Genomic DNA, 22,501 nt, shown 5'->3' on the forward strand with positions numbered 1-22,501 from the left:
GATTTGTTTATAACTAGAATGATAAATAACGCAAAACTGAATTGTGATTCTATGAGCCATATCTATAGGAGCAGAAAGTGCAATTGGAAGAACCTCTTATCTTTATGTATGTATCTTTATGCACTAGGCAAACTTTTCACCTTGGCACAAAAAAATACAAAAGTGTTGTTTGTGTCCACAGAGCTAACTTTTAATCCTGTTAGAGACACAAAGAACTACTTTGACTGAGATACGTGCAGTTCCCGTCTGCCAGCCATTAGGAATTCAGCTTCATGGATACACAGAGTGTCTGCCAGACCAAAGTGCAGTAAGATGACAGCAAGCACATCTCACAAAGCAATTATCCATAAAATAACTCTAACAATGGATGCAGGATTATCTTAGTCTAATGTTTGGGAAATGTATGATTACCTCTTATAAAACATGTGTGTTGTGTACAACTCAATATACTGGGTCAAATATTTGGGTGCTTGTGAAAACATACCTCACAATCTATATATAGGAGGGAATGCCAAATCATCATGATGCCAACATCTGTGATATACAGTATTCTCCTGTTTGCTCAAATCTTAAATTGGCACCAGAAGCAAAACCAAATCCCCGTTTCTGAACCTCCGTTCAATCAGAGTGAAATTAGACATACCACCTAACCTTGGGCTGTACAAACAAATTTCTTCTGCAGAATTCAAAGTATTCATGTTGCACCTAATGCTTAGCTCCCAAAAAAAAACATTGCAAATTATTTGTTATTTGCAGGATGCCTTAGTTGGCAAAAAATGATAATAGTAGTGCCCAAGATTCCTTCTGTCAATGTACCACCTTTTAACTTTAAAGCATATAGTTTATCAACCACTCTTTTTCATTGTAAGCTGGCCAAGATCACCTAGAGTGAAGGAGCTCTGTTTCATATTTAATTGCGTCAAAGTTTAGCTTTTATTTGCCCTGAGAAGGTTTTCTTTCTGCATCTGCTGTGGCCCTTTCTCAGACTCTGAGTAGGCTGCTGCCTGGCTGAAAAAGACTCTCATTCAGTGCAGAATTGCTTGTCTGTGCCTCGCTGTCACACTGTCAAGCTCAATCAGATGTCGATGAAAGTGATGCAGTGGCAAAGCTTTGCCTGCAAGACCAAGAACAAAGGCAGCTCATAGCTGAGAACAGATTTCACATCCAATTTAACTCTTTGGAAAAGGATTTCAGGAGATACATGGCTGAGGGTTGGAAAAATCGAGTTGGTTGAAGTATAAAGGCTAAAAGCATTATCCTGGCTTAGATGGCTACAAAGATAGGCTGATGCTATTTTCTTCCATAAACCACATTAGCTGGCATTACACACTGAGCTTTTTTACTCGTTACTTGCAAGGAGATTTGAGAAGAATTTACCAGCTACATGAAATGACTCTTTCATGATTCTAGCTTTAACAGTGGAGTTAGTTGTACAAGGTACATGAATGGATAGCCCCTAAATCGTGTTGTTAAACAAATCTGGTTTTACAGAGTTGGGCTGAGTTTACTATTTGAGGCTCAGTTAACTCAGGAAACATGAGGTTTAGCACCTAATACCTTGTATAGCTGATAGGAAATGATTTGAATGCTTTAAAAAAAACACAAATGCTGGATTTTATCCAATAGCACCATTTACAAGTCACATCGACTTATTAAATACAGCAGAACATTTTAAGTCTGCATTAGTAAGATGTATCTTTTAGTGATAATTCAACTTTGTTTTGCATAATTACATGGGCTACTCATGAGGTATTTCACAACTTTTTTTACTTTGAAGTCAATTTGCTATGAAGGTTATGATCCACATTTTGATATTGTTATATACCAGATCTACTATTTGTATTCAGCAGTACACATGTAATAAATAGAATGTTATGAAGGGTGAAGCTCCTTTTCCATTGGGTGGAAAAGGGGTGATTTTAGTAGAAAATCGACCTCGACCTAAAACATGCTGTTGATCCGCTATTTCAGCTTGGGGTAATTTCTGCATGACTGCTAAAGATCTCTTTCAACACTTCCAAGACTTTTCCATTGTGTGCATCAGGTAGAGATAAGATATGCTGAAGAACTCATTAACAAAAATTATAAGTTGACTGGTATTAAAATTGTTCTTTGCTCACTAATGCTGAATGAACGCTGTACAACTAGCTGCTGTTTATACCTTTATACTGCCACTCAGCTGAAGTGCTAACAATCAAATTCTTATCCCAGTATATCAGCCCATTTTCTTTCAGTGAAAGACTTGCTTCCTGCCTCTTTTTAACACTATAAAGATCATAATGGTAAAGGTTATTTTATTTTAAAAATGAAACATCTAAAATATATGTTTTTGAATGTCTTGTTGATGTGGCAACCAATTAGGCTTTATTGACCACTGTTGTCATTAGATTCTGAGTTTCCTTGTTGTTTATCAAGTTCATTTTATAGCGTGACCTAAAATGCTTGGTGGCACTTGCTGGTAGCTCGACCATCCAGGCTTCAGTTGTAGATTGGCTGAGTTTTTAAAAAACTGTTTTCAGTAAACAAGTTGCTTATTATAGATGAGCAGATTGATAGAAAGCAACATTTCATCTCTGAATACAATTATGTTAATAACTGGAAATGTTCTTATGTTAATTCTCTATAATTAAGTAAGCAATTAAAGACAAAAACAGCTCATTAGTTATTTGTGACTGCCTTGCAGATGATTGCCAAGGAAGGTCATAGTGAGCAGTTGCACAGGACAGCTGAATGTTTGCAAACTGTTCCTTTTTTATTAGACACACCATTGTACATTGAAGACAGCTGCAGTTACTTACCCAGTATGTTGATAAAAGCAGGTATATTGGAGACAATGTGCCAATGTACAATAAATATACTGTATCTGTAAGGCTAGGAGCATTGATTCATACAATCTGTGAACAAGGTACACCAAACCACAATGTGGTTTGTAATAGAATTTGAAGTTATAATACAGAAAAAAAGACTAAAAGAAATTTTAAATTTAATTTGTTTGTTTTTATTATCCTTCTTACTTTACAAAGCATTATCAAACTTACATCATATATTGTAACATTGGTTTGTATCGATTCACCTATTTGCAGTAACAGTAACTTGTTATAGTTCACTAAAGTCCTTTGCAGTAGCTATGATAGAACTAGAAACTCTTTGCTTTTACTTAACAATTTTTTGTGATTGCAATTTTCAAAAATCACTGATGGTAAAAGAACTTACAAATCTTTTGTACTTCAAGTGAACTTTTGAAGATCCAAATTTTTTAAATCTTCAGCTTTAACATGCTTTCTAATTTAAATAATATACTAAGATCACCAGTGGCAATAAGCATTTTTTTATGTTAGTGCAAATTAAATTAAAGAACTGTATGAGTTTTTAGAATCCTGATAATCCCACTATTGGGTAAGAACCATAGGGGTGGGGGCAACAGAAAGGCTGTGACACAATCTGCAGAAAGTATTGTTGAAATGATTTTACTATCATTTGGCAACGTATGTTCTCTGGAAAGTTGGGTTTTAAAAACCTAATAATTTAGTCCAAAGAGATTTTGATTCCAGACGACTTGGCATTTCCTCTGCCCCCTTTCCTTCCCAAGACAGAATAATCACCAAATTGAAACAGAAACAAAATTGCCAGAGGGACAAAAAAAGTTATCTCCTTGCTTTGCACTGGTCAAAGAATCCTAAGCTTCAACAGGTAATAAGCTATTTTCTGCTCTTCCCAAATTCTATATTCATTTTCCCCAGACCAACATAAGATTAAAAGAAAATCTTACAGCATATCTTTTCACTACAAAACATTCGCATTTCTCATTACATAAACTGGAACGTGAGCTTAATATCATTCTGTTCATTAAACAGCTTACATATTTTAACAAGCGCAGTAAATCAACATTTGTCTTCCACTTTTAATAAATAATCATGTAGGAATTATGCCTTTGCCAGTCTGTTTCTATTGTCTCTACATGAGCCATTTAATGAACATTTTAATTATTTGTCTGAATATTGATACACCAATTTAATGTTTCATTCGGTTAATGAGAAGTTTGATCAAACAGTTCTTAAATTGATGGGCTGTCTTTGAAATTAATTCAGAAAATATAACATGATGTGAAGTTGGCAAATGTCCGTCCCTTCTGGGAACAGATGTTGGACAAATTTGGCAACTAGTTTTGTTCTCTATATCTGTTGCAGTTCAAAATCTTAATGGATCTAATGTTTAAATAACATGAATAAAGATAAAGTGAAATGAATTCAACCCCAGTTTGAGCAGCAGAATAAAAATGAGCAAATTGTATTATCTCTTGCCACCTAATTTGGGTTGAATTTCCTCTGTATCTTTTTTGTTTGTCGAAGGATCCTTTTTTATGAGTCTCCTTGGCTATTGACAAGGTCTTTTGAGATGAATATGAAAAGATAGATTTAAAGGTTAAGGCCAGGGTCAGATGGATGCAGATGTTTTGAGGGAGATCATACTTTTGGTTGTTGTAGTTCTTCCCTTTAGTAATTCAAATGGAGACTGTGTCACGAACAGCATTTGCTAACGGGGTTTGTTTACTTGTGCACTTGCTTATATCGACACATCCATAGATAAGAAATCTAATATTATGTTTACGGGCGGATCCATTAGAATGTGTATCATGTTATTTATCAGTCAACCTGCTTTTAAAATACTTCACAATAATTCACCAACATAATGAAGCAAATATGCAACAGAGATTGCTGAGTTATAAAGGAATGCTGCAATTAAGTAAAGATTTGTATTGCAGATGTTGGAAAATAGAGACAGATGATTACAGCCTAATATTAAAACCCTAAAATTAGTGAAATGGTTTGAATGAAAGGTACCTTCGATGTTGTTTTCAGAAGAAAGATTTATGCTAGTAAAGGGAAAATAATTTTAAGTTAAATTTTGCATTGCAGAAATGTAAATCAGCACAGGGTATTTTGAAATATTCCAATCACAGTGAGAAGAATTTCCCAAAGCAAATTGTTTCATTGTAGTTAGGAAAGGATGGGAAATGTGAATGAAGACAATCATGAAATATCGATGCAAGTGCAAAGATGGATTAAAGGTATGTAAAACATGTTTGATAAAACCTAAGAGTACACAAACAGAATTGTTTCTTTTGTATTAGGACATAAGGCCCAGGAATTCTTCGGCACATGAGATCCAACTGGCATTGCCAGGGGGAATAGTGCCAGTTTTGTGTAAGGCCATAGAGAGCTTGGTGCACTAATACACATGATAGTCAGTACTTCATTAGCTTTATGATTAAGAATCTTGGGGCTTCTGTGCATTATTATATTTAAAATATACACTAACAAAAGGTCTTCCATAGAATATAAACTTTGCAGTGTCTTTTTTTTTTGCTGCAACAGGGGCTCTTCAGGTAGAGCAGCTGGATTAGTGGAGCCCCAGTGGGACAGAGTTGACCTCAAGTGAATGATGAGGACACCTCACATCTAACAGCCAAGGAATAATATGCCTTGAGAGGTGGGCACTTGGAGCTTTGAATATAGTGGGTTGGAGGACTCGTAGCAAAAAGTAACAGAACTTGCCTCACAGAGAGATGACCTCAGAACCAGTATAAACCACATTACAGATTCCCAGCTGGATGTTCTGGTGGTGGCTCATAAAATGTCAAGCATATAGGCCAAGACTTTCTGTCCATTGAACCTTCAGTAACTTTCTAAAATTCCACTTCTTCAAACAATTCCCCATTTGATAATGTATGTAATAATTTAGGACAATGTACATTTCTTATCAACTCTATTATAATTGTCTGTCTAGATTAGAATGGAATATCAACATTGAGAAAGAGAAGAATAATCTGCTTAGCCTTTTGACTCTATTCCACCATTCAATGAATTCATAGCAAATCTGTGACCTAATTCCATTGCCTACTTTTATCTCATATCTCTTAATACATTTGGGTAATGAAAAGTTTTCAGTTCTGGTTTAAAATTAACGGTGTAACTTGTCATTTACAGAAAAGAGTTTCAAACACTGACTTCAAAGGCATCAACCAGTGGAAATATTTTCTCTATATTTAACTCTGTCAGATCCCCTTGAACAAAATTATCCATCAAGCTCTTAAAAAGCAGGGAATATATAACCCAAATGTGTATAATTTCAGACCAGGCTTTATTTGAGTATCTTTAATTGGCACTTCTTGTAGGGGCAATATATACAAGCTACGATATGATGCCTATAACTACTTACAGTGGTCCAGGTATAACCAAGGGTTTGTGCAGCAATAATTTGAATCTGCACCTCTTTCACCTCCATCTTTGCATCCTTGCTAAACTATAGATACAAGGGGCTAATTTTTCATTGGTCTTTTTGATTAGTTTTATAATAATTATGACAAATTAATGATCTGCACTCATGGACAAAATGTCTTTAAATCTCCCCTATTTCTGGCTTTTTGCAATAGGGGTAATATCCTGCTTGTCCCTGTTTATGTCCATGAAGGATGATGTCCCAGTGGTGGCACTGAAAACCTTTTTCCAAATGTATTCACTTTAATCTATTAATATCTCACACTCACAGTAGTCCCTATTTCTTTTTTTGTCAATAAACTTGGATATGTGACTTTGTATTCCTTATTCCCGGTCATCTATAAAGAAAGTAAAATCATATTTTTGCTAATTTGAAAATATTGATTGCACAAGGCAATAGAAAAATAAACAAGAGAAAATCTGCAGATGCTGGAAATCCAAGCAATACACACGAAATGCTGGAGGAACTCAGCAGGCCAGGCAGCACCTATGGAAAAGAGTAAACAGTTGACATTTGAGGCTGAGACCCTTCATCAAAAAAATAAACTTGTCTTCTTCATTCAGAATGGACCCTGTTCTTTGTGTTGCTCATCGATCATGAAAGGTTTTGAGCCCAGGACCAAGGACATCCCAGCTCATGGACCTGGTAAAGTTGGTCATTCAGAGGTCAAGGGAATAAGCTACTAAGGGATTGATCCACACTATCTCTTGACCTTCTGGACAGTATATTTGTGGGAAGCTATCCTTGGAGAATGAGCTTGGTGTCCACTGATACATTGCAAGACTTCTAATAGTGATGGGTGCCTCAGGGAATCAAGTTCTAGAATGAGGAAGAAAAGGTCTGAACTTGTTTAATTTTCAATCATGTTGTTCAATTTGGGTCCTTGAGAACCTACTCATCATCTCTAACCTTTTATTTCTTACCTCTCGGGCAGTCTTCTAAATCAGTCATTTGGTTGGTTTCATTTCAGGGGTTCACCTAGAAGTTGATCCTCAGATACTCAGATAAGAAAATAAATACACAATTTAGCTGTCTCAATATTTGGCATTTTGCCTCCAAACCTAATATTATTGTGTCCACGTCCATTATTACAGTTAACCTCTTTGTAAAATGCAATCAAGTTTTACAGAGATGACCTGCCTTTTACTTTTCGTTGCCAGGTCTCTTTTCCAAGTTGAGAGAATATTGGTGGATTGTTTTTTTCCCGGCTTTTGTAAAGTTCTGTGGCTTAGGGACATCATGTCCAGTCTATACCTTCAGAAGATCCATTATTCAACTCTCAATTCCGACATAAAGTTCCAAAGGGTGTGGGGACCCTTTCTTAAATACTTTCAGAATTTCCAGCAACTAAAGGTTCATCCCTTCTTCCTTTCCTCTGCACATAACTCCCTGACTTTCAGCATTCTCCGGTAAAATTCTACGAACTCAGACATGTAAACATACAACAGTTTACTAGCTAGGAAAATACACCTTCTCTATACCAAGCAGCTCTGTGGGGATAAAGGTTCTGTTTAACCCTTTTTGCTAATGCAATGATGGCTTGGAGATGGGAATTGGGAGGGGTAGGTCGGGGCAGGGAAATATCCAAAGCATGATTGAGCATCTCTTTCAAAGATGTGAATTGTACATTTGTTATGTACTGCAAAAACCTCCTTTGTACTATGCTTTCTTGATTTAAAAAAACAATAAAAATATTGCTGAGAAAAAAATCCTGAATGGAAAAATTAACTCACAACGTTTTTCAATCTTATTGCCATAATTTTCTTCAGTCTCAATTCAACACTAGTCTCCAACAATGTCTATCCCCTTTCTCTTTTGGAAATAATGATTCAATATGACTATCATTTTTTAACAATTTATCAGTTGTCAAGGGCCCCAAATTGCTGCTGATCACCTTTAAGAAATATTGCATTGGTTTTGTTTTCTCTCGCAAACCTCTTTGCCGTCTTCTATCACTTGTTATTTGTTTTCTATCGATTTTGTTTTTGAATCTCTCCCAGTCACCAGGGTGCTATATTTTGTACTTTTGCATGAACCCTTTTATTTTATCACTTATTATTTTCCTGTCATCGATGCATCCATGTTTTTTGGCAAGTAGAGTCCTTACTTCTTAAAATTAGTTCTGTACCACATTTATATTCTTTGCCAGTTATGTCCCATTAATCTGTTCACCATGGACAGGCTCCATCTTAGATATTGAAACCTGCCTTATCCATATTGAAAAGCCTGAATACTGCATCAAATTGTTCTCTTTCAGAAGATCCAGATAATCAGCATAAGATAACTTCATGAATTGTTGGCTTGTTAACAACATCTGTCTAGCATGATCTTCCTCTCATGGTTTTGAGGTACTTTACTAGTCAAGAAATTCACTACCTTTCAGATGAAGTAATAGGTTTATTTGAAAGATAAAAAGCTAAATTTGAATCATTCTTCCTTTATGCATATTTGTCTAGTTTCTCCCATATTTGTATAGAATATGAGAAATCCCTTTGTTAGCATATCACATTGCAATTAATGAGTACATTATCAAGTCAAGTCAAATCAAGTCAACTTTTATTGTCATTTTGACCATAACTGCTGGTACAGTGCATAGTAAAAATGAGACAACTTTTTCAGGACCGTGGTGTGACATGACACAGTACAAAAAACTAGACTGAACTACATAATAAAAAACAACACAGAGAAAGCTATACTAGACTACAGACCTACACTGGACTGCATAAAGTGCACAAAAACAGTGCAGGCATTACAATAAATAATAAACAGGACAGTAGGGCAAGGTGTCAGTCCAGGCTTCGGGTATTGAGGAGTCTGATAGCTTGGGGGAAGAAACTGTTACATAGTCTGGTCGTGAGAGCCTGAATGCTTCGGAGCCTTTTCCCAGACGGCAGGAGGGAGAAGAGATTGTATGAGGGGTGCATGGGGTCCTTCATAATGTTGTTTCCTTTGCGGATGCAGCATGTAGTGTAAGTATCCGTGATGGTGGGAAGGGAGACCTCAATGATCTTCTCAGCTGACCTCACTATCCGCTGCAGGGTCTTGCGATCCGAGATGGTGCAATTTCCGAACCAGGCAGTGATGCAGCTGCTCAGGATGCTTGCCACAAAGCCAGAATAATTTAATTATAGTATGAGAGATTTACTGGACAGTGTATAACAAATATCAGGGTTGATAATGAAGCACAGCAACCATATTATATTGAAAGGCAATAAACAACATATGCCAGCTATCCCTGCTACAAAGTGGAGACTTTATAAGAAAGAGACCATGTTAGACTTAAATAAAAAACACAAAATGCTGTCAGAACTCAGCAGGCCAGACAGCATCTATGGGAGGAGGTAGAGACGACGTTTCGGGCCAAAACCCTTCATCAGGAGTGCACTACCTCCTCCCATAGATGCTGTCTGGCCTGCTGAGTTCTGCCAGCATTTTGTGTTTTTTATTTATTTCCAGCATCTGCAGATTCACTCCTGTTGGCCATGTTAGACTTAGATGTTGTTAGCAAGCCAACATTACCTGAAGTTATCTCATGATGATTACCTGGACCTTTTGAAAGAGAACAACTTGATGCAGTATTCAGCATTTGGATTTGGACAAGGCAGGCTTCAATACCTTGAGACAGAGGCTGTCCATGGTAGACTGAAAAATATAAAATCCATTAATGGGGGGTAATTAGCAAAGATTAAAAATGTGAAGTGTATACAGTTCCTCAGCTCAGCACATACATATTCCTCCCCTATTTTCACTACCTACTCCAAAGTGGCTCTTGTGGCAGTTGGCAATGGGACTCATCACTGTTCATCTCCATATTTATTCTCTTTGTTCTCTTCACAGAGGCTGTAGGCCACCCTCTCCCTGCCTGCCACAAATAAATTATGGTTGGAAGATGATCTGGCAAGCTGTCAATTTCTTGAATCTGTTTCAGTATCCACATCTGGGACCTACTTGAGCAAGCCATGTGACTTGACATACATCTCTTCATACATTACGTTACCTATGAAAGTGTAACAGGCTAGGCATCACATAACTTGTAATCTTTTCAAGCCCAGTGCTACATTTCCGTCCATTAGTTTCAGGACCTGAAGACTGGTGAAAACCAAAATGTTGCCCAACGTTAACACTGAGTTAAAAGCTCATGCTGAAATTAACATAAGAATTTCAGAACTTATATCTAAACTTGCACTAAAGAAACTAATGCTGTGAAACTCAAACATAAACAGAAAATGTTGGAAGTATTTAACAGGCCAGTCACCAACTGTGAAAGGAGAAACAATTAATAGTTTCGAGTCAAAGAGTTCAACAAAGTGTTTTCAACCTAGATCACAGACTCTTCTCCTTCACAAATGTCTGACCTGCTGAGTGTTTTCAGAAGTTTCTGGTTTTATTTCAAACGGCCAATGCCTTGGATATATGTTGCTGCCAATACAACCATGATTGCAGCTCATTAATCCATTAGACTCAGGTGCCTGTAAGGAGAGATCAAAACACTAAAAGTTTAATTCATACTTGCTGATTTCATACAACGTCCTCCTTTGGAAATTTTCTACACTTGGCTGCATGCTCAGATATGAGTTTGTGCAAGTCTCTTTCAATAAGCTTATAAAAATATTACGTTGTCTTCAATAAGATTTTCAAATTAACATATAATGGATTATCGATTAATTTATGGACTTACCTTCTAAGCTAAATACATAAAATCTAAGCTTGTGTAAATCAATGCATGTGATGGGATATATATTTGTTTTGACAAATAATTATACCAGCAATAAAAACATAAGAAACTGGAGCAACAGTATGGCCAGGTCACCATTCCAACTTTCTCTGCCATTCATTGCAATCACAAGATGTTCGCCTGCTTGACCTCAACTTCATCTTCCTGCACAATATTCATTACTCATGATTTACCTGTTGTCCAAAACCTCTCTTGGCTCTGAAAGTACATAACAACTCACCATCAGCTCCTCTTTTTCATAGAGTGTTCTAGTGATTCATAATCCTCTGAGAATAGAAACCTTACCATTAGGCAGTTGACTTCTTCTCCTGTGTCTGTGTTCCCCAGGGGAAATATCCTTACATTATCTACCTTAAGAATCATCTTTTTCAAGAGATTACCAGCTTCTGCCTACTATTTCCTTATAAGAAAACCCTCTCATCCGAGCAATTAATATAGTGAAACTTCATGGCATTTCTGGGGAGACAAGTTTATCTTTCCTTAAATGAGGAAACTATAATTGTATATGAGGTTCCTTAAGGATATCATAGCCTGGAGAATGAATAATGGGGATAAGTTCCCACAGTCTATTAAATGTTCCTGGTCTTCACATGTGACTTAGTTACAAAGCTCAGCAGGAGTTTAGTACTGACAGGAGAAGGGGAAAAGGCTGGTTACTGGTGCCTTAAAACCAGTTGCTTCAGGCCGATTGGGCTTATCAGCTGTGGTTAGCAGCTCATCTGGGAGAAGGAAAACTCTGATCTCAAACTTCCACTGCTTTATGGCGACACACACTCATGAAGAAGGCCTTGGGAGTAAAGCCCGAGGAAAAATCCGAAGCTGGTGTCCCTAAGACAGTCCTATATTGAGGTCAATGCTGACTGGCAACTCCTGCAATGCTGCTGGTGCCAAATTGTATCAGTCTCTGCCATTTCTTTGGATTCTCAAGCTGCACGGGCAACAGCTTGCTCTCTATCGTACTGCCCAGGTTTGCATATTGACTGGACATAGACAGCTAGGATACAACATCCATGGTCAACCCCGACCAACAGAGGACCTCCTCACTCAAAGTAAGATCTCTACAAAAGCCTATGAAGTTACAGCGAGATATCCTTAATCGTCCCATCTCTCTTGCAAACGTCTTGAACAACATTACAGTCAATTAAATGCTGGCTTGGCCTGCGAAGTTCACATTCCCGAACACCAACACTGAATATTTGACACTATTTAAATAAGACACTGCTTTTCTTCTCCTTCTGACAAAGGGGATAATTTCACATTTTTTGTCCACCTGGAATCATTTTGCCCATTATTTAACATATCTATATCCTTTCTACAGACATTTTGTGTCGTCTCACTTTCCCCACATCTTTGCATCCATTGCATGTTATTTGTGAAAATACAAGGATTAGAGTCAATCTCGGACTATCTTTATTATCTGTGGACGATATCTCAAAGTGCCCCTCTATGAGTGCCATCAAGGAAGTTTCATCAAGAGCCTTCATCAATACTACTTCAGTGAAGGATACAATAGAATCTTGATAACTGCACCAAAGCCTAATGATTGAAGTAAACTGATGTTCTGAATGGTACAGAGTGTAAAATAAAAAAGTGAAAGAAATCTAGATATCTTGTCCAGCCATCACAAGAGCAATGTAATAATTATCACCAGGTAATAGAAGCAGAAATAAGATCACGGCTAATTTCTTATTTCAGCGCTACTTAAATAAAATCAAGCACTAAATAAAAATAAAAATAGCAATGTTAACTAGAAAATCCTGTGGAAGTTCAATCATATCATAATTGTCACAGTGTCTTCATAATAGTTCAATTTTTGAGAAAACCTACAGCTTTTTTTGTAAGCCGGGGTTCAGTACCTGTCACAGAGTTGGCCCTTCAATTTATGCTTCAGAAGTGCACCCAATATGTATCCATTATATCAATCACCAAAAGTAGAGGCACTAGTGGTTTTCCGATGAGGGTGAAGAGGAAGTAAGCATGTCCCAAATCAGCCTCTCACCCCATCCTTCAGATCTCTCCAATGCCAGCCTGACTGGCTGCCACCTGAATCCCTCAGTGGCCAGAGCTTCGTCTGCTGTTCTGTTTACAATGCCTGGCGGTGCTACAGCAAGGCCGGCAGTGTCGGCATAAACGTTCCGCTCAGGAGTAAAAACTCCCCCTGCAGTGTGAGGAATTATAGATTAGAAACAATAAGGCAGGGTCCCAGTTGATACAAACTTTAAATCATAATATTGTCAGCTGACTTATTATTTAACTTAATAATTTGCTGAATTAATATAAAGAAACCTGAGGGACCAAAGATGTTGCCATGAGTTGAGGTCTCACAGCATAGCTGGATGCTTCTTTCTTTATAATACCCTTCACCTATTTTTATCTTTATAAGAAGCTGTTGTCAGCACTGAATCAGAGGTGAATAGAGAGTGTCATGACATAGGATTACCAGCATGACTGGATGCTAAATTAAATGTTTGAGATGAAAGAATGGAAAATGTGACATGCATTGATAAAATGCATTTACAGAATTCTAGAAAGATACCTTTGCAGATTAATGCAGACAAAAGGCACCTACACTAAACTGAATCATATTCATAGAGATTGCTATTATACCCAGCAAACCACCCAGGATTTAAAATGTTACACACTGTCCAATCAACTCCAATGGTAAAATAAAAGGCCGGGCAATGTGAATTATACTGTGATTGATGCAAAGAGGATCTATACAGTGATAAAAGATGAAATATTATATCACACCATTTCCCAAGAGGGAAGTTCCAATCAGTCTAACATTGCATGGGGCATTATTTTAATTACTTAAATGGAAGTTTAGCTGGTTATAAAATGAGTTGAGTTTGGTTTCCAGTTATTTCGTGCAGCATTGAATTTCACAGGCAACTTTAAAAAGACCTGGCAATATTTCCATTAGGATTTGCAGAAGGTGTTGTAATTAATGAATATTTCAGCCCTTAGTGATTAATCAATCTGTCTATATAGTCAATCTATACAATAATTCTGATAGTTATCTATTTACTTACAGATATTTCTTTAAAGTAGGTAGCATCTGGAGCAAATCGGAAGAAAGTCAATATGCAAAAAAACAAATTAATGAATCATAAAATACACCAATCACTCTTTCATCCTGTCAACATATTAGGGCCTGCAAGTCAGTTTTGCCTGCGATGTTGTCAAGTGTGTTAGTCAGATCTGACTTCATGGTACATAAGCCAGCCAATATGCATAAATGATAAAGTGCCTCAACTCATACAGTATCGTGCATTTTGATAACACAGAGCAGTACAACAAATAACTCATTTCTAAATATTTAAAATAGAGTCTGTGCCAATTTGCAACATGCTTTCATATGCAAAGTAATCAAAAAGTAATTAAGATGCTGTAAATAGAACAGAAAAATCAAAACTACTGCCTTATGAGATTTTCCTAATAAACACAACAATTATGCATTCATTGCCATAATTAAAACAGTTTTGTCCTTTGGTCACATGCTGTTTGTGAAATAGTCACTAACACACTGTTCATTTGCATTAGACACATTTCTTGTTCCCTGTTCCTTACCTGAAATTTTATTTAATGGTAACAATTAAGTATTTCGTTGTCGTGGTTCAATTAAATAGTTTGGCCTTAGAAAATTGGAGGTTGCAAAGTGAGGACGGGACATGCTTTGATCCTCCTTCCAGGGTTATTGTTTCATTAATAAATGAACATGTCATTTGTCTCACCAGAGGGAGCTCATGCCCTCCAGGCTGCTTCCTTTTTTGTTAGGGTTTTATAAAGATGAATTTCCAGTGCTCTAAAATACCATGGATTAGTAGTTAAGCTTGACAGCACTTCGGGGAGTAGTGGGCTTAAAGTGTCTCACACAGGTCTCCAAAGCACTTGTTTACTAATAGGGAAATCAACGGCCGTCTGCAGCTGCTGATACCACATTACCATTTAGAAAGACGGACATCGAGATAGCAATCCACACTGGTTTAATAATTATTACAATATCCACAATTTTTCATAACTGTAAAGCTGGTACTTTATGACTGCATCCAACAGCTGGTAATAAGCAATGCTTCTGACAAGATCATAAGTGTTTACAGCTGCAATATTTTTCCTAATCTGGATTAAAACATAATTATTGTGGTTAAACATAATATAGCTTTGAGTGTGCTGGAAACTCCTGGCTTGTTTCATTTACAAAACTATGTAAGAAACTGTCTCCGTATCAAAAGTTCCAGGAACATTTAAAATGCTTTGGAGTGAACAAGTCATTGAAGACGGAGGAGCCAAACCTAACCAGTAGTTTGAATTGAGTTGGGTATCTTAGCCAGGGTGCTAAAATTGGCATTGGTATTCTGAGTTTAGATAGATTAAAATTGGCCAAAATTTCTGCACTTGGTTGCTATCCACAAGCTCCTGTTAGAAAATACAGACATGTGGGTATTGGCTGGAAATGGCTTGGATTTGGCTTTGGCGCTCATTGTGGTTCAAGTGTCTGCCAATGCTTGCTAGGACAGACTGGAGGACTGAGTAACAACAGCCTGGCCATGTTAAGAAAGCGAAGAGGTCAAAGGCACTCTGAGTCTCATTTAAGTTGTATAGCTCAGTGAGGGAACTATGAGGCTTCCCAGATCAAGCATACTGGATTTAAACCCTTCCCATATTCAGGCAGACCTGGGGATTGGCAGAGGTGACCATTCTATAAAACTCAGGTGACAATAACACATCGATACTGACACGGTTGCTTGTATGTTGCAAAAAAACAAATTCTAGTGTACAGGATGGGGGTTTCCTTCACTCTCAAAGATTGTAATATTTAACTGCATTAATAATGTTTTAAAATCTAAATTAAGTAAAACAATGTAGCTGAAAACAGATAAATAATATCAGATAAAACATATGTACCAAATAGTTCTCTCCTAAAATTGCAATTGTAATTACATTTTACTTAAAGCAAACTCAATATCACAAGTAGAACATCCTTCTGCCTGAAGCAGGCGGCTGGTTCAGCATTAGGTACTGTGAAAGGGGAATCAGTCCACTAGCAATAATATTGAGGCTGAAAGTGTATAGATCCAGAATGGGTGCTATGACAGGCTTTCCCGTCAATTTTGGATAGTTAAAGTAGATCAAGCTGTCTGTGCTCTTACATGAAGAACTGCACCTTGGGCAGGAATAAACACAGGGGATTCTGCAGAAGCTGGAAATCTAGAGTGACACACGCAAAATGCTGGAGGAACTCAGCAGGTCAGGCAGCGTCTGTTGAAAGGAATGAAGAATTGATGTTTCAGGCCAATACCCTTTATTGGGACTGGAAAGTTTAACCTGCTGAGTCGCTTGACCAGGAATACATCCCTAGCTGCCCCTTGATATGAATTAACAACTTTATGAGAAAAAAGGGAATTGGGAAGGATTATAAAGATTTTTTTCTATGTTTTATCATTGAAGAACATTCCTGATGCTTTTGGTATTAATCTGTGTTGATGATCATTGATGTGATCCTCTGAGAATCTTTCCTTAATATGTCCTAAACAATTGGTCAGCTGCATTAAGGAATGTAATTGTACAAATAAAGAATATTTTCTAACAAGATAATTTTCAGATTAAACACTTGTAGACTGCTGGGAAGATAGATACAGCGTATTTCCATATATATATCCTAAATAAAAATCCATACACTTCCTAAAATATCAGAAACGTACAGCAAAAAATTGTGGTCTGATTTGAAACATGCAAAGAATGATAATGTTAGAAATTTATATTTGAAATGTCACTTTTTTTCAAATACAGGGTGTGGGGGCAAATGCGAGCAATAATTGCAACTCCCTGATTGTACATGATAAAGTGGTGGTGAACCACCTTTTGATCTACTTTAGTCCTTCCAAGAAGGCTTTCCCACAATGCTATTGGGTAAGTCACTCCAGGATACAGAAGCACTGATAGACCAGAGATACTTTCCTATTTCAGATTTTCATTTTCCATTTTCATTTCTATTCCTTGAAATTATTTTCTTCAGCCTGGTGCAAAGATGCTGTACCAATGAGTAGTACAGTCCTAAGAGAGCTAAGGCAACTTGTACAGTACTTTGGTCACCAAGTAGAGGAACTTCCTATGCCAGAGTAGCATGGCTTATTTAGTGAATAGGCATTTCACAAAATCCCTCAAATTGCTTTTGTTTTGCAGTAACACCAACTTTTACCCTTCATTCAAATATTCTGTTGAATAGATAACTTTTGGAAAATTATTTTAAATTTAGTTTAAGAAGATTTGCAAATAAATACAGTGAATTCCAGTTAATAGGGGCCATCAATTAATTGCGGCAGCTACTTATTTGGAACAACTCTTAAAGAGCGAAAGCTAATTGAGAAAATAGCCAGGATTCACTTTGTTGATTAGGAATAACTGGGACAGGAGACTGTTGTCGAACAGTTTCTAACTGTGGCCATTAGACACTATGCTCTGCCTAGAGCAAATACTTTTTAAATAGCACCAGTGTGTGTGTCTGTGTCTATGTCTGTGTGTTCAAAAAGCAATGATTTTTGTCACTGATAGTTGTTGAGAAATAAGTAGTAAGACAATTCAGAAATGTTTTACTCACTGGGGTTTGAAGCATTCAGGCTTGAAAATGTCAGAAATGGCCAGAGTGTGCAAGGAATGAAGCAGAATTTGAAGGTTTCATCAATCATCTTGAATGATACAATGAAAATGAAGATTTGGAAGATGCAATGGCATGCAATGCAATACTCCCAGCATATAGGCAGAAACTAAAGACTGCAGCACCAATGCTGAGGACTAAGAAGGTATACTCAAGGGAGGCAGCGGAATGCTTACAGGTCTGTTTTGATCCAGCGAACTGGGTAATATTCAGAGATTCATCTTCGATCTGAATGAATCACCAACTTCATCAAGACCTGTGTGGATGAGTGTGTGTCTTTGAGAGCATACACAAACCAAAAGCCACGGATGAACAAGGAGATTTGTAATTTGCTGAGGGTTAGATCTGTGGCACTCAACATCAGTGATCTAGAACTATATGAGAAGTCTAGGTATGACCAATGGAAGGCTATTTTAAAGGTGAGAAAACAATTCTGATTGAGATTAGAGATGGAATCGGTTGCATGTCAGCTCTGACGGTGTTTACAGGCCATTACGTCCTACAAAGCCAAATCTAAGATGATGAATGGCTGTGATGCTTCACTCCCAGAAGAGATCAACACCTTTTATGCACATTTATAAAACTACACCAGTGCGAATCCCTGCAGCATCTGGTGACACTGTGATTTCAGTCTCGGAGGGTGACATCAGAACATCTTTCAAGAGAGTAAATCCTCTCAAGGCGTCAGGCCTTGATTGTGTGCCTGGTAGGGCTGTGAAAACCTGTGCCACTGACTGGTGGAAGTGTTCAAAGACATCTTCAATCTCTCACAGTTGGAGTCAGAACTTCCCACCTGCTCCAAAAGGGCGACAATTATATCAGTGCAGGGAGAGCTGCCTCAATGACTATTGCCCAATGGCATTCACCTCTACTATGATGAAGTGCTTTGAGAGGTTGTTCATGTCTAATATCAACTCTGGCCTAAACAAGGACCTGGATCCACTGCAATTTGCCTATTGCCACAATAGGTCTACAGTGCGTGCAACCTTACTGGTTCTCCACTCAACCTCGGATCACCTGGACAATAGTTATAACCTACATCAGGCTGCTGGTTATTGATTACAGCTTAGAGTTCAATGCCAACATACCTTCAGTTCTGATCAACAATCTCCTAAAACTGGGTCTCAGAACCTGCCTCTTCAACTGGATCCTAGACTTCCTCACCAGGAGACCATAGTCTGTACAGATTGAAAATAACATCTCCTTTCTGTTAACAATGACACTGGTGCACCTCAAGGATGCCCACTGCTCTGCTCTCTCTACACTCACCACTGTGCATAAAGGCACAGCTCAAACACCATTTATAAATGTGCCGACAATACAATTATTTTTCAGATGGTGATGAGGAGGATAGATAGGCGCAAGATAGATCAGTCGGTTGAGTGGTGTCATGGCAACAACCTTGCACTCAATGTCAATAAGATCAAGGAATTGATTTTGGACTTCAGGAAGGAGAAGTTGAGAGACATACACCAGTCCTCATCAAGGGATCAGAAGTTGAAAGGCTGAGCAGTTTCAAGTTCCTGAGTGCCAATGCCTCTGAAGATCTCTCCTGGGCACAACATATTGATGCAATTAAAAAGAAGGCACAGCAATGGCGGCTGTATTTCATTAGGAGTTTGAGGAAAATTGGTATGTCACCAAAAACACTTGTAAATTTCTATGAATGTCCAGCATTCTAATTTGTTGCATCAACATTTGGTATGGAAGGGCCACTGCACAGGATCAGAAAAAGTTGTAGAAAGTAGTGAACTCAGCCAGCATCATCATAGGCACTAGCCTCCCCTGCATCCAGGACACCTTCAAAACATGATGCCTTAAAAAGGGGCCATCTATCATTAACAACCCCCATCACACAGGACACTCTGTCTTCTCATTGCTCCCATGAAGGAGGAGATACAGGAGCCTAAAGACACCCACTCGGTGTTTCTGGAACAACTTCTTCCTCTCCACCATCAGATTTCTGAATGGACAATGACACATCAACACTACCCCAGTATTTTTTCATCGCTTTTTTTTGCACTACATATTTAAATTAATCATATATATATATTTAACTTAAATATGTAGAAGTATACAGTATGTACTTCTTATTGTTATTTATAGCTTTATCATTATGTATTGCAATGGACTCCTGCCATAAAACAACGAAATTCACAACATATGCCAGTGATATTAAACTTGATTCTGATTCTGATTTTGAAAGCATTGTATGAAGGCAGCCCGTTATCTGTGCTGGTTTTGTTCATTTACAAACAATCAAAAGAGCAATGGGTGGATTCCTCCATCAATAACTGTTAGGAACTAATACACAGTTTTATAGTACTATAATAGTATTGGTAGTGTTCTAATTTGTTCCATACTTCATTGAAATGCATAATTTGTTACTCAGTTAAATGGTTGTTTGTCTTTTTTATACCTTTGTAATTACTTCCATGAATCTTCAGCCAATTGGGGTAGCTGCTTAATTGGGCCAAAGTGTATTGGTTTCGATGTCTCCCAATTAACCAGAATCCACAGTACATTTTATATAATCTATATAAATGCCCAGTTCAAATTTTACAAACAGTTCGGCTTCATCTTAACCATCAAAGAAAGCCAGAAGATTACTGCTTTCAGTTGGTTGACCATCAATCCTTATTCCGTTGGGTGATTAAAGAGAACTGATAGTTAAAGCATTACATCAAAACTAAATTAATTGGTGCAAGGTTTAGCCCTTTTCTATGCAGAGAAGGAAAAGGTGGAATAGCCTTTTCAAGTCACATGAAAGTTTCTGGGATGAATTTGGCTAATTAGATTAATAAGTAGCTTAATTTATCAGAGCTGAGAATTTCAACAGCCACACACTGGAGTAAGAAAGATTAGTTTGATTTCAGTTTCTCGAGCTTGTACTAAAACTTCATTAAGCAAAGACAGAAAGCTTTTTTTCCTGGCCTGGATTAGAAAAAATGTTGAATAATCAAAAATGTAATTTTACTAGAATGAGGTTTATTAGGCAGAAGAAGGGAACACTTTACTGGGGCCTCCTGTGACACAGTCGGTATGAGTCTAGATTACAGGGACTTTAAGGAATTCCAGTGAGGTTCATGGACAGACATAGTCGTCACAGCATGAAAAAAAAAGGATTCTTTTCTCACTCATTATATTTTCTTCAGCCTTTATTGAAGACATTGGGATAACTACATGCATCTCCCATTTTATGCTATCTCACTCATCTCCCATCAAACAGCTACAAGAATCGTTTTACCACTTCCCTCTACCTTCCCTCCCCCACCTCATTTTAGTTCTTGTTTAATCAATAGTGACCAATAACAAACAAGTTTTAAAAGACCAATTATCTGGACTTACATCTTGCTATTTGGGTTAAAATGACTGACTGAGTGTTTGTGGATTATTTTACCTGTACCAAGTGTGCTCTAGTGATTTATTTCCAAGTAGGTATTACACAAATGTGAACCACATCAATAGACAAACTACTTGGCTGAATGTAAGGGGAGGGAGGAAAATCATTCCACTTTTACTTTCATTCATAAACACCACATTGTAATATGTGACCCCCACAGACTGTGATCAAGAGATTATCTTTCTTAGTTCAGAGACAACGAAGCCAAACACAAGTGGCATAAATTTTCACCTTTTTGAAATGATGAAATTTTGCAGAAGTCTATGTAAGGCTATCAAGTTCATAAAAAGTTGGAAATTGCATACAAAATCGGTGGTGAGTTTGTTTATACAGTGTTCTGTTGTGTTGCAAAACAAGTTTTCATCAAATCATTTGCTCACATTGAGACTCAGCTGAAATTTAAAAAGTTAAGTAGATGAATTAAAATTTCCTGCAATTTTTAATTCAAGTAAAAATGTAAATCATCTTTGAAGCAACAACTCCCCCCCTCACACACACACACACACACACACACACACACACACACACACACACACATATTCAAAATCACATTCATATATCTCTTCCATCGTTTTAGAGACAGGGAGAAAAACAGTTTTAAGAAAAATAACTATTTTACCTATTTACACATTAGTGGAATTCGTACCTTTACAAGTTTGATATAGAGGGCTCATGAGAAGCAAGTGGCCAAACAGCAGATGTACCTCTACTAGAATACTCTATACAAAATATTCAAGGAATAAAACCTTCTTGATAACTTGGTTAGGGTTACTATGTGAGATGTGGGCTATTTAGCCCAGTTCTTGGGTGGTTTTTACCCATGCAGAATCTTCCTTAAATCTGGTGTGAAAATGCTCCTCTCGGATTCTGGATTGTTGGTACAGAATGTGGAAAAAGATAACATGCTAAACATAAGATGTCTTTTTCAGTGTGACCTATTGTTGGAGCTTTCCTTCTCATTTAATTGTTCACTCTCTGATATGAAAGCACTTCACCTTGAGAGCCTGAAAGGGAAAACATTATTTCTTGGAGGACTACTGTCTCTCATCCAGATGAACACAAAAGTCATGTAAATAATAAAGGTTCAATAATTTGCAATTTTTTTCCATTTGCTGAGATGGCTATTAAGATATGTTCACATGGGCTGTCTTTTCAAAATTCCCCTCACAACCTTGTGTTTGCAAGAGCATTCAGTGTGGATTTAATTCTAAAGCTGGATAAATCTGTTATAGTGGGTTGAAGAAGCACTTGATGAAACTAAAATAGTTTAACATTCGTGTTGGTTGTACACGTACATCGACACATAATCGACAGTTGTTTCCTATTGAAGCATCTAACAGGTTAGTGTCAGAATAGTCTTCAACTGTTTGAAGCAATGTTCCTGTGCCCACCTATATGAATTGCCTTTAATAATGTAAGATCTGCTTTT

Source organism: Hypanus sabinus, chromosome 2, assembly GCF_030144855.1.
Source record: "Hypanus sabinus isolate sHypSab1 chromosome 2, sHypSab1.hap1, whole genome shotgun sequence".
Taxonomy (NCBI): domain Eukaryota; kingdom Metazoa; phylum Chordata; class Chondrichthyes; order Myliobatiformes; family Dasyatidae; genus Hypanus; species Hypanus sabinus.